The sequence below is a fragment of the Lissotriton vulgaris genome, chromosome 5 (assembly GCF_964263255.1).
Source record: "Lissotriton vulgaris chromosome 5, aLisVul1.2, whole genome shotgun sequence".
NCBI classification, from domain to species: domain Eukaryota; kingdom Metazoa; phylum Chordata; class Amphibia; order Caudata; family Salamandridae; genus Lissotriton; species Lissotriton vulgaris.
In genome coordinates, this window is record NC_141693.1 from 586,457,790 (window position 1) to 586,472,132 (window position 14,343).

Here is a 14,343-nt window from a genome sequence, read left to right on the forward strand (position 1 = left end):
AGCGTTGTCTGGGAGCCAAGCTGGGAGCAGCACCTCCGCACCAGCGGTCGAACCCCAACAGCCTAGGCCCAAGCCCTTGAGTGTCGCAGAGGTAGCCAGTCTACTAACTGAGCAGCGATGTTAAAATGTCATTATCGCAAAGTAGTACACAACCAACGCAGGCGGAAACTAAGCAGATAAGTGTGCAGCCGCATCAACAACAGCAGCAGCCGCAAGAACAGCCCACAATAGTAGTTGTTGCTCCTGAAGTAGGGGCATTTCAGGAAATCAAGCTCCTGCAGACAAACTGGAGCAAACCACTGTTTCGGAAGATCTATTGTCTTCCAGACCACCAGCAAGGAAAAGGAGGCTTAGTCCATCATCTTCTTCTTCAAGCCTCGCTTCCGATGATCGTGATGCCATTTGGAAGCCTCCAGCTCAGTCTGAGAGTGATGCACGCCACAAGACAATGCTTCAGAAAAGGAAGGTTCCAGAAAAACTTAGAGTTATGGAGGTAGATGTAGAAGAGGGGGGTGATGTTGATGAAGATGAGCACATCACTCCCGCCTCAAAGGGGATGGAGACCAACATTCTCACCCTATTCAGAAAGGCTGCTAGTGAGCGGGATGTAGCACAGATACCACCAACACAGGTTACACCACCACGACCTCCAGCTGTTCAAAGGCACGGCAGGAACCTACATCCAGCTCAACCTTCTTAGTAGGTAGTGGTAGTAAAAATCCCAGTGTAGCTGCACGGAGTTTGATTCGAAGCACACCCTCCAGTTCATCTGGTATTGAAAGTGGCACATCCAGCAGTGCCAGAAAGTTCTCCTCCCCAGTTTGGGACTTCTTTTCTGTTAGCACCAAGGAGCAGAACGTTGCTATATGCTCAATTTGTCGACAAGGTGTTCGGCGGGGTAAGCTTGGCACAAACTATGGTGCTGGAGGCCAAGCAGGTCATCTCAGAATACACCACACTTTTGTGTGGGAGAATCACCTACTTCACTTAAAATAAAGTAAAAAAACTCAACCCACTGAAGTTGGGCATGAAGAATCGGGACAAAATTATTGCGGTGGAAGGTGAAGAAGAGGGAGGCATTTCTAGCCCTGTCCCCAGTAGTGTACTGGTACCACACACATCCTCCTCAGTAACATCTGAGTGGCACCGCAGTAAGAGCCATAGTCAGAGTCAGGCTGAGACACCAAGGCGACCGAGTACTGCAATGAGAAAAACTGTGTTGTTGAGCCTAAGTGGGTTAATGAAAACAACAGCACCACAAAGGAAAGTAATCCAGCCTACCATTGAGAGCATGCTTAGGTTGGAGGGGCAGTTCCAACGCAACCACCCAACGGCAGGGTTGTACAATCCGAAACTGGCTAAAATGTTAGCACTGGACCTTCTCCCTTTTTCATTTGTGAAAGGTGTGGGTTTCCTTGAATTTGTGTCAGCTATCTGCCCAAAATGGAAGGTTCCCAGCCGGTCCTATTTCTCAAAAATTGCTGTTCCGGCACTATATCCTTTTGTGCTGGAATTGGTTGGACAAGCTTTGCAGCATAGTGCTGTTCACAATATCAACCTGACAACAGACATGTGGACCAGTTGCCAAGCCACAGATTGCATGTGCATCACTGCACACTGGGTCTCTTTTGTGGGGTTTAGAGATAAACTATCTGAAGGAGGTGCTGTTGACACAGCTGAGATTTTGAAAGCTACTCGGAAACATGCAACTGTAGTCATGTTCGCCATGGAGAAATCTCATACTGCTGTAAACAATTTTGGAAGAGTTTTGCAGCAAGGTTTTTGAATGGCTGCGCCCAAGAGGGCTTAGTATTGGTTTTGTTGCCACCGATAATGGCAGTAATCTACTTAAGGCCATGCACCTTGGTTCCTATTTCAGGGATCCGTGTTTGGCGCACTGCATAAATATTATAGTTCAAGACGTTCTGAAAAAAGAACCTATAGTCAACAACTTACTGACCACCTGCCGAAGAATATGCACTCATTTCAGCCATTCTTTTAAAGCTCGGAAGCAGCTGAGGATCATTCAGCGTGAATATAACATGCCAGTCAAAGCACTCATCCGGGAGGCGGAAATATGTTGGAACTCAACGTATTACATGCTTGGTCGTCTGTTTGAGCAGTACAGGCCACTCAATGAATATGTCATTAAAAGACTGGATGTTACTGTGAAAGGCATGACCCTCCAGATGGACCGATGGTGCCTACTTAAATGCCTGACTGACATGCTTCGTCCTTTTGAGGTCTTCACACGTGAAGTCAGCAAGGAAGACTGTACACTGGGACAAGCTATCCCATTATTGCAAATGCTGTAGCATCAGCTGAAGAAGGTGTCTGAATCATACAAAGGTGCAGAGGAAAAAAAAGAAGCCTATGACTTGGTGGAGAGCTTAGCCCGTCGCTTAGCTAACAATACAAGGATGCAAAATAAGATTTTGTCACAAGAACATTACATTTCTGCCACAATTCTGGATCCAAGGGCAAAATTGGCACTGAAGACATTCATTCCTTTTTCAGAGATTAATGTTGCCTTCTACAAAACATGGATAGCTGAGGCAGCGAGTAAGTTGGAAAATGAACAGCTGCTAATTAAAAGCCCGCTAGATCAACCCATAAGAAGTCCTGCAGCAGGGCATGTGGCATCAAGTGCAACTTTGGAGGCTGATGGCAGTGTGTTTGGTTCACAACACTCACCATCACTATCGACAACAGCAACTACAACTGGATCATTAGGGCCCAGTAGAATAGTTACACAATTGGTATTTACAGGTAGGCATTGGTATTAAGCACAGTGCTGATGCACAGAGAAGAGACCCTGAAAAAAGGTTAGCAGCAGCACCCCTGAACATTGAGCAGATGGTCCAGGCCTATTTGGACGACCCAACAGATGTGTACATTGATCAAAACCCATTGCAGTATTGATATAGGAAAAGGGCTGAATGGCCACTGCTCAGCACGCTGGCAATAAGCTATCTGGCTTGCCCTGTCGCAAGTGTCTCTTCCGAATGTGTTTTCAGTGCTGCTGGTTCCATTGTAACAGTGAGAAGGATCAGTCTCTCGCCAAAAATGTGGAGAGGTTAACAATGATCAAAATGAATCAGCACTTCATACCACCGAATTACACAATACATGAAGCAATGGAGGAAGATGAGGACAGCGGCTCACGTGACGGAAGTAGTGTGTTACATGATTACCTATTACTGGCTGAACCCCCTGAGTTTGAGGACGAGCTATACTTCCCTGTCAATTAGGCTTGCCCTTACTATCTTCCTCCCTTATTTTCCTTTATTTGTGTGTCTGTCTTTCCGGTTACAAACTTTGAATCACAACAAATCCTTCACCACCAGCTTCTACTCTTCTTATTTTAATATACAAGTTTCAGATGTCTGCATTTCACAGTACAGTCCTCCGAATCCAGCTTCTCCGCTCCATCCTCCTGAATCTCCCTAAATTCATTGCCTCAAGACAGATGATGATTGGATGATGCAAAACAGAGGAACAAATAAAATCTTTCCTAGTACCGCCAAAAGAAGTGGCACATGATGACTCCTTTCAGAGCAGAGAGAGACTGCCAATTAACTGAAAATAAGATGGAACATGTCATGATTGATGCCATGCATTGGATGCAGACTGAGTGATTTTGTTGTTGTTTGTTGTGCATGAAGTTATTTCATTGTGCACTAATCATCTTTCTACATTACACACTAAATGTAACGCAAGGCAATTTTCCCCTTCTTGCAACTATTTTTAATAAGAAATTTATACTTCTACTGCAGCTTGATACATTGCTTTTCATTGAATACAGGAAGGGGACTTAATCTGCACACTGAGTATGACAACAGCACCTTCCATGATGATGATGGCGAAAAAGACGGCCCGTTAACTTAAGATGAGACAGAACAGGTAATGAAAATGAATGTCATGCATTGGACACCTGACTCTGAGCGATTGGTGCTTGTGTTTTTGTTGTTTGTTTGTTGTGCATGAAGTGAAGTCAAAGTGTACTAGTAGTCCTACTGTACACACTAAAGAGTGACTCAAGTCAATAATATTTGTTCTCTTGTTGTGTAATAACAAAATTGTACTTCTACTGTAGACCGATCTTCACAGTCAGTCAGTACAAGTATCGGAGATGATTGATTGAATATCAACAAGTCAGGAGGACGTTTCATGAGTGGCATAAGAGGTAAACACGTCAACAACAACCACAGCAGACCTAACTGTCTATGAAGAAGTGGAGTCGAGTTTAGCGGTGGGATGACTGCAGTGCATTGATTTACTCACTTAAATGGCAAAATGCTATGTTGCTGGATATGTGCTTTGTCCAACTCATTAAAAAAAAGTACTCTAAACGGAGGATGTGCTAAGCGATGTGCCGTCACTGTGGGCCTGCTCTGTTGTTGAAGGTCAATGCTGGAAACAGACTAGAGTAGAAATGATGCATACTTGCTGCCTGGAAAAGTGTCCTTGTTGCACTACACCATAACTTGTGCATTTCTTTCAACTTTGTTTCTCAATATCCCTTTTGTTTTTCCAACTAAAATTACAGGCCGGGCCGTGCCCTATACTTGGGAAAAAATTACAATGCACACAGTTACCTTACCAATAAATCTACTTTTGCCTTGCAGGCAGTGGCGACTGGCGACACCCAAGATTGATGGACGAGAGGACCAAGATGAATGCCGAGATGCAAATCCACGTTTTTGACCAGGATAACACAGTAACAGTATCAACTTTCATTATCTTTTAAATATTTTGATTCATTTGTTTGTCTACAATCTTTACAACAGTATGTTCTTCTTGTTGTTATTATTATCATTAGGTTTGCTCTCTGTTTATGATTCATCCCTACCAATATTTAAAAATGTTATTTGCTATCTGTAAAACTATGCCCGGAACAACTGAAGAAGAACTGAATGTAATCCTGGTCTCCTTATCAATCATCATCATGCATGCATTTCCTTTTTCACCCTTAACATATTGATATGAATAGGGCAGTCTACAGAGATTGTGTTTTGTTGTTTGTCCATGCATACTGTTTTTCATTTTCAAAATATTCCCCACACCCCCTTCCCATCCATTCAACAAACCCTAACCCTCTTCCCCCGGGCTGTGCTGACTTATTGAGGTGTGACTAAATTAAATGTACACCAAGAATTTATCACACGCTTGCTAAGGCGGATGTGGCAAAAGCAACAGTACTTCAATTTCAAGGCAGAGCGAGGATCTTCTTCTGCTTGGCCACCCATGAGCAGTATATTTTAGAGGTGATTTTTATTTACCAAAGGGACATATGCATCCGCATTATTTTTCCAGCATTGATAGGATTTGTTATCATCCTCATACACAGCACTAACTGTTACGCTTGTGTTGAGTGTACTGTAGACCTACACAAGTGAGTCAACAAAACTATAGTTTGTAAGTCTGTTTAGTAGGCTATCCCCACCACCGTTATGTTTTGTTGTAAAATATTTTTTGCATATTATTATTTCTCGGTAAGTTTTGTACTGTACTTTATTCTACTACTCCTCGAACAGTCTCTCTCAGGTGACTGACGGACTGTCTCATTTTCTTTTTTTGCAAATGCTGCTTCCCTGCCAGTGTCTACTACTGCTACCACCACCACAACCATGGCATGTTAGAAAAGGAAACCATCGTCACCATGCAGCCATCGCTGTGCCTAACTTAAACATCAAGCAAAGATAAGAGAAGTTTGGGGGAGGCATAATTAATAATGGACATGTTTTCAATTCACACACCCCTTTGAGACCAGTTAAAGAATGCATAGACTAGAAGTGTCCCGATTCCGATGCCGGTTATTCACTGACTGCTTTTGTTTCAGTGTTACCGGGTGCGGGACGATTTTGAATCCATAAACTACAATCCCCAACAAGTTTTGCGAGCCACACCCCACGAGACTATCACGCAAAGCCCATCGATGGGTCAAGAGGTGACGGGAGGATCTCCGCCTCACCGATGATTCCATGCATACAGCCCTTCACAGACTCCTTCATAGAGCCACGTTTGGTGGAGCGGTAAGAGTGCACAGGTACCTTGATTTTCAAAATGCTCATTTAGCGGGAGATTTTTCCTGCTGTTGACTCTCACTGAGCTCCCCTTCTGATTGAGACCAACTTTCCCTCAGTCTCGGTCAGGGGAATCGCTGCACTTGGTCATGCAGCCTTCTGACTCTTCTGTTGACAGAGACCGGTCTTCCGTGGTCTCATGCAGAGGAGCTTTGTGTTTATTGCGAGTAATCTGAACAAATTCCTCTGTTGACAGAGACACAAAACTACGGTCTCATGCAGAGGAGTTTTTGTGTTTATTTAGGTTTGTTTCCACCTTGTGTCAGGATGTGAACTCCTCTGTTGGCGGAGACTGGTATCTGTGGTCTCATGCAGAGGAACCTGTTGTGGTGCAATGCCTAAAGGAAGTTAATAACGGACAAGTTTCTGGTGAAAACTGGTGTTCGTATTGACTCCATTGAGATGTTTATATTTGAACCTTGCATACTGATGATTGTGGTTACATTCATCGCCCTATAGTATCCCGGCTGAAGACAAGAGGTTATTGTTTCTGGTCCAGAAAAGTACTCATCAGTTCTTTTGTTCTTCATTTTGTCCCATATATAGGAGAGGGGTTCGAAGAGAGGGTGTTGTCACATATGACTAGACATCTAGCTTCCCTTCATGGCACCTTGGTAGGTGAATAGGAGGGGGGATAAAGAAAACATCAATATCTCAAACAAGGCAAACTATTGGCAACTGTTGTAGCATAACTTCTTTGTTTGTCTTCTAAACCTAGTGTCAGGAGGGGAACTTGCCGCGGCCCTCTACTCTCTTCTATGTTGTGGTTGATACCTTTTGCTTTTCAGGTGAGGGGTGGGAAATGTGATAAACACCAATATGTGCTTACAGTTTGCTTCTTTACCTATTACAGGTGATATCTGTGCTCAAACTGTGTTCTTGTCTCTTTCGCAGATCTCCCTCCCCGCAGTCTCTGCCCCTTTCCTTCCCCCGCATGATTATCCCAAAAGTCTGTGTTTTATATGCCGGACTTGGGGTTGTCCAGAGGTGGGCCCCTTTAGAGCATCAACACAGTCCTGAGGATTCGGAACGGTGGAGCCTGACAAGAAGAGAGAGACACACAGTACTAGTAGGACAACTCAATCAGTGAGCGGTGCCGCATCTATCTTTTTGTGTCTTACAAAGTCAGCCAATTATTTAAATCAAACAGTGTGATGTAAAACAGTAACCTCACCCACAAACCATTAGCAACATTGTATGTAAATTAGAAATATTGATTTAATAAGAACCCTAACAAAATAAACTATGTACAAAAAAATACCTGAACCAACCCCTCTCCCTAACCACAACCAATGTCCAATTGTCCATAACAAATTCCAACCAAATGTCCAAAACCCCAAAGCCCATTCCCACCCACCAAAACAATAAATAAAAAAGGGGCAATAAACAGGGTCTCCTAGGTTCGGCGGTATTGTCTTTGGAGGACACGCACTGCCTCCTCTAGTAGGGTGACGCTGCGCTTTAGAGCGCGGCAGTTGTAGCCACAGTGGAGGGGCACCAGTGATGGAAAGGGGGTGGCGGCAGGCAGCCGCCAGACGGTGGTGCTGTACTGCTGGAGGGTGGTGGCTGGGGCCTGGGGCATTGGAGGAGTGTTCAGCTGCTGCCCCCTCCTCCTCCTCCCCCAGGACCACCAGCCGCTGATATTCCACTTGTATCGCCTCCAGTTTCCGGCACGGTGCCTTGGCCGCCAACTCCTTCCGATCTGGTTTTGAAGGAGTAGCTGTATATCAAAAAGAAAAAACAAGACTATTGTAAAATCTACTCTTAGAAGAACAGTAAGACAAGTTAATTATAGTACAAATAGTGGCATGGTAGTACTATCAAGCACAGTACATAACATTTGTGGTATGGAGCTATCCTCCCACTTGCTTGGTGTTTAACATTTGCGTCATTTTTTTCAGGCATTCAGCCAACCATGCATCAGATTCATGTCAGCCACCTTTGCAATTTAATTTGCATGCTTGCATCACATGTATCCTTCTCTCTGTCAGTCATAAATATTAAATCTTGCCTGTCCTTCTTCCTTCCACCTGTATTTCCCTTTTTTAGTTCAACACCAGGTGATCTGATCTGACTTTTAGTCTTCTCCATAAAACTTTCAAAGCGGAGTTGAAATCAGATAGAAGAGGCCATTGGTTACTCAATACTCCCGCCCCTAATGTCTTTACTAATGCCAATTAAAGGGTGTACTGACTCTTCAAACGTTCACAACAACTCTTACTTACTTAGGGCATCGTTAGGATGGCAGGCGGTCTTTGTCCGCCCGCCATCCTCACTCTAAAAGGGACCACCCGCCATAAGGGCAGGGGTCCCCTGGGGGCAATTAGGAAAGATGCGCCAGCCACAGTGGCGGGCGCATCCCGTATTTTTAACATTGTGGCTAAAAATACATGTTGTGCGCTGCCTGCCACGTTGTACTTTGAAAGGCAGGGGGTACCATCCATAGGCACCCCTCATGTGCCCGCAACGGGCCCCCCAAGCATACGCATGCCTTTCCATGGCGGCAATGCCGCCACAGAAAGGCATCCCAAAATGCATGATGTAATATGGCTGGCGGTGTATTTCAGACACCGCCACCATATTGAACCCTTTTCCGCCCGGTTGACATGTCGAGCGTGTGAAAAAGCGGCAGATGGTCTTTGCATCCGCCGTGGACCCCCCAGTCATTGTAATATGGCGGGGGGGTCTTTTCTACAGGGATGTCGGACGGTTTGCCGTTGCCGGGCCGGCGGTGACTACCGCCGGCCCGGCAGGTGCAATCTGCCCGCCATCCTAATGGGGCCCTAAGTCTCAACAGTACAGTATGCATAAAGTTCACCCTTGCAGTGAGTGTAATATCAATAGTTAAGGATTATGAATCTAACTTACCACCGCCAGCCACTGGTGCTGGCTCGCCCCCTGCAGCTCCATCCACAACTGCCACTTCCTCCTCTCCAGCCACGTCACCGCTTGCCCCCGCACTGGGGGTTGGTAGTGCGCCTAGAAAAAACATCACACATTTTTTAGGTGTCATATACAATTTCCCCTATTGGTTAGTGGCAAGATTGAAAAATTAGTTAATAGTATGCAATACATCACTAGTAAAAATCAGGTAGTACTAGAGTAGACACTAGTAGTTATCTGGTCCCTAGGGTCATTCTAGTCTTGGCGTAGTTAGCCAGAGCGATGCAACCATTTTACCTTTGTGTCTTTTACTTTTGCACAAGTGACGTTATGTCGCAGCTTGTTGTATAAGAGACACCTTTGAGCGCACATGACCTCATACTGCTACTGTCTAAGCGCTGCGTACAAGGTCAACCAAAACATTAACATGCCACTTTTTTATGAAGTTGTTAGTCCATATTGCTTATCCATGAAAATGCTACACTTTTTGGCACGGCTGTGAAATGCTTGCAGTATACTAACATGCACCATTTTTCTCATTACAAACAGAAGATTCCCTTCTACGAACCAGAGGTATGCAGAGCTTATGATGTAACAACTACCAGTACTAGGTTCTTCTAAGGTAAGGGGTCCCCAGAATTGGCTCAGAGATCTTCATTTCAAATTTTATTAACTAGGGGTGCAAAATCAACTCCGCTCGCGAAATTTGCGAATTTTCAGCAATTTCGGGATCCGCAAATCTCACGAAATTGCCAAAAAATGTGCGAATTCGCGAGTGGGCGGCTCTTTTTTTTTGGCCCACAGGAAGCACAGTTAAGGTAGGTGCTCGAGTTGAAGCTAACTTTGTAACCGTTTTAGGATGGCGCCGGCAAGCTGCCAGAGTGCTTGCTGGCGCCATTCTAAAATGGTTACAAAGTTAGCTTCAACTCGGGCACCTGCCTTAACTCTGTAAGTGCTTCCTGTGGGCCAAAAATTAAACCTCAACAGGAAGCACTTACAGATATAAATAAAGCAGGTGCCTGAGTTGAAGCTCAAATTCAGTAACGTTTTAATCAGCCCAAAAGCATTAGTGAGCACGGTCGAGGCTGAGCAAGTGTGCTTTAACCCCATATCTGCCGTAGTGATAAAACTGGTGTGGATTGTGGAACACCTAGTAGAGATCTAAGAAACTGGTTTTCCACGATCTGCAAATCGCCAGTTGAGGAGTAGCCCCTCAGCGGTGCACCGTAAGTGGCTAAGGATAGGCATTTAGTTTTGTAAACTTTCAGTAATGCCTCCATTGGTCGTTAGCCCAGTCGCTTTGCGAAACTCAACAAAGCTGAGGTTGATCTAGATACAGCTAGTGATTTCGCAGACACCTGTGGTTTCCACGAACCCTTCTCCTCAAAAATCACACCCAGGTAGGTAAAGACTTGCACCCTTGAAATCCTCTCTCCACAGCAGGTAATGGATTTTAGCTTTTTCGGCCTTTGCCGCCTCCCAGCCACCATAACATGTGATTTTTTGTTGTTGATCAAAAGGTCTAGCTTTGCCATAAAATCACCAAACGCGTCCAGAAGCCTTTGTAGCCCCACGCCCGTGCGGGCTAGGAGGACCGCGTCGTCCGCATATAGCAGAACAGGCACTGCGGAACCCCCCACATACGGGATATCAGGTGTGGATCCCTCCAAGGCTTTGTCCAGGGAGTTGATGTAAAGAGTGAACAAGAGCGGGGCTAAAATACAGCCCTGCCTCACACCTCTTCTGGAGTTAAAAGGTCTGGTGGTGTTGCCTTCTCGGGTGATTCTAATGGAGGCTGATAGGTCTTCGTGGAGTGCGGCCAAGAAGTCTACGAGAGGAGGATCGAACCCAATGCCAGCCAATATAGCCCATAACTTGGCCCTATTGACCAAGTCAAAGGCCGAAGAGAGGTCCATAAAGGCCAGGTATAGGTGGCCCTCCTTCGCCATGGTGTACTTACTGACCAGCATATGAAGATTCAAACACTGGTCAATTGTACCTCGTTTCTCACGGAAGCCATACTGGAGATCAGAGAGGACCCCCTTCTCTTTAGTAATGTTGCCCAATCTGCGTAGAATGACTGCCAAGAATCTTGACGGCAGAGTCAATTAGCGAAATCGGCCTATAACGGGCCGGATCACTTCTTGAGCCCTTCTTATATATTGGAACAATGGTTGAGGTGGACCAGGATTTAGGAAACCCCGCTGTGACCGTTGCATTAAAAACATTGGTGAGAATTTTAGCCCACAGGGGTGATCTTGAGCTGTATAGGTCTGCCGGGACGCCGTCGGGACCCAGGGCCTTATGTTTGGTCATCTCGTCAATATCCCTGCTAACCTCTAATTCAGTAGAGACAAGGGGGGGTGCTTCTGCCAGAGGCTGTTGGGATCTGCCAGGTGCTGGAATCATATCACTGTTATAAATTTTACTAAAGTGATCAACCCAAAGGTCTTCGGGAATCACACAGTCCAGAACAGTGTTAGTTGATGCAGCGAAATAAGAATGGTTTATAACCATCCAAATTTTGGAGCTGTCCTTCAGAACATTGGCCGTTGTTAAGCTGTCCCAAGCCTCACTTTTTATTGACTTTTTACGAGTCTCGATGGCCTGTCTGTATTCCTCCCTAAGCCCTGCCACCAAAACCCTGTTTCTTGTCTGCTGTTTCAGGGCATGAAGTAAGTCAGTATGTGTCTTTGAGCACTCCCTGTCAAACCATCTAGGGGTGGAGGAGTCTACTTGCTTCTTTATGCTTGTTAAATCCCTATTGATTTTAGAACATATGGTGGTAAAAGAGCTGATAATGGCAATACCTTCGGATGTGCTATCCATGCAGATTGTCATATCAGCTTGTGAATTCAGTACGAGGTTGTCCATGAAGGTATCCGGCACAACCTTTGCCCAGTTCAGTCTACGACCCTGCTCCTTGGAAACAAGGGTATCACCACGGCCCCCCAGACGCTCAACCTGGGTGACGATGTTGCGACCCATGTTCAGGAACAAGACCACTGGGTTATGATCGCTAAATGGGGAGGAACTTACTTCATAGGATACCACTGTGTCAATTATCCCCGGGGAAATAAAGATATAATCAATGACAGTGCTAGCATCCCTACCAACAAAGGTCGGCGTTCTCACATCCCCCCAAGACCCTTGTGCCTCGTACAGATTTTGGTTGGCTAGTAGGTTTTCCAATTCCGCCCCCTGTGAGGTATGCTCAAAGTGAGTGCTGACAGCTCCAGGAGGTCCCAATTGCTCTTTATCCTGGCATCCCCAGCTACAAGGGTGGACGTTAAAATCTCCCAATAACAGGGTTTCGAATAAAGCAGGTTGCTGTGACTTATATGTTGTTAAAAAGGAAGATAGGGAACTCAAGTGTGAACAGTTTCTATCCCTATCGGGTGCATTATAAAAATTAATTATCAAAGGTAGCGGTGTATTTGGCCTAGCCCACTCAATACCTAGGATGTTTTCCGATGTGTGAGCAATTTTCCGTGTGGTACCCACCAATTTTATAGAGAAGAGTATATACAGACCACCCTTGTGCCTGCCACCCTCCCCAGGAGTAGCTTTGACTGAGAAGCTGCGGTACCCATCTAAGAAGAAGTTTTCACTGATATCCCATGTTTCCTGGAAACCCGGGATATCGTGTTGTGTTACAAGATTTAAACATCTAGCGTCAGTGACTTTCTTCCTTAGCCCAGCGATGTTCCAACTCACTGCTGTAACATAGCGATAGCTAGCTACGGTAGTGACATCCCGACTCGGTGAAACAGTGGGTAGTTGTCAATCGTTAGTATATAAAGTAGAGGTATTCAAGAGAGGAAGGAGCCTGTTGCTAAGTACAATCCCTTGCCCCTGACTGACAGTGTGCTGTTCTTGGAGGACTGGTGCTGCTGCGGTATTTGGTCTTGCCCGCAATAAAGCCTGCTGAGTTTGATAGGATACATGGGGCTTCGCTCTTACGCCCTCTGCTCTTCCTGGGGGAAGTGGGATATGCGGGTAATGTGTTTTGGGCTGAGGATAGGTGGGGGGAGGATAGAAATACCCTAGTGGGAGTGGTCTAATACCTACACCACCTAGATCAGATCCATCCCAGAGTAGAGTGGCTGCTATATTAGGTGTATTAAAATTACCAATCACACAATCTCCAGTGATGCATTTAGACCTCCTCTCCAACCAGTCTACCCTTAGTGCAGCTATGATGTGTTTACCCACGTCCAGGCTTCCACTACTAAACTGTGTGCACCAACTCCTAGTTCTGTTTAGTAGATCTAACTCCGATTCCCTCTGGTGTGGTTTAAGACACGGAATCCCAGTTAAGATAACAACTAGACGTGCTGCGTCCGGAGGAAGATCCACCGGTCGGCAAAGTCTTTTTCTGGGTTCTCTAGGGTGATGCTCCTGGGGTCTAGGGGTGGGTAACACATTAGGGGGCCCTATCCCCTCAACACCTGCCTTTTGTGTCCCCGTAAAGAAGCAATCTTATCATCGAGTGTTTTAAGCCCGGGTAAATAATTAGTGCTAAGCACTTGCATTGGTGAACTAGGTGGTGCATCAGTTGGTGTGTTAACCCTCCCCTGTTGCTCAGATACTATTTTTCTCCTAATTTGGGACTGGCAATGTGGGTTAAACTCCTTAAGGTATTTGTCAATTCTTTCGCATTTTTTCATAATAATGTCTACACATAGTTTAAGAGTGTCCACAATGTCTTTAGCTATGTTGGCCAATAATGGTTCCAGCCGCGATTCGAAAAGCCACTCCACCACGTCGGTCAAGTTGGCGTGAAGGCCATCAAGTGTCAGTTTATCCGCTCTATCAGTGTGATCCTTGCGGGGTTTCTTGCCTCGTATGTTTTTTGCCTTGGGTGGCATGTTCAAAGTGGAATCGAAGTGTGCAGTATCGCTACCCAGGTCGTGTGGTGGAGTGATGGTCCTAGGCACGGAGGAGGCGGTAGGAGCCATAACAACTATTTTGGGCTCCAGTGAGATATGTGAGGCAGACTCGGGAACTGCTCCGTCTATTAAGTCCCTCGGCTCTGTGGCCGGCTGATCGAGACCCAGTTCTTTTTCCGCATTAGCAATTTCATCATTTAGTGCCCCTACTGCGGATGTTAGCTATGAGATGATGGTCTCTGATTTCCTAGGGACTTTGGCCTTCTTACCTTCTCCGCCATTCACAGTCAGCTTGCGTTTCCCCATTACGTGGAGCAGAGTCTCGGGGCCTGCCCTGCCTCCTCCTGCCAACGACTGCCAAAGACTGTCCCGCCCTTGTCCTGGGCGCTCCTGCGCGCGACTCGCGGGGCGAGAGGGCGCAGGGTGATTTGTAGCGCCTCCAGGTGCTCTCGTGATGCATGTGGTCAGCGCCGCCCCCGGGT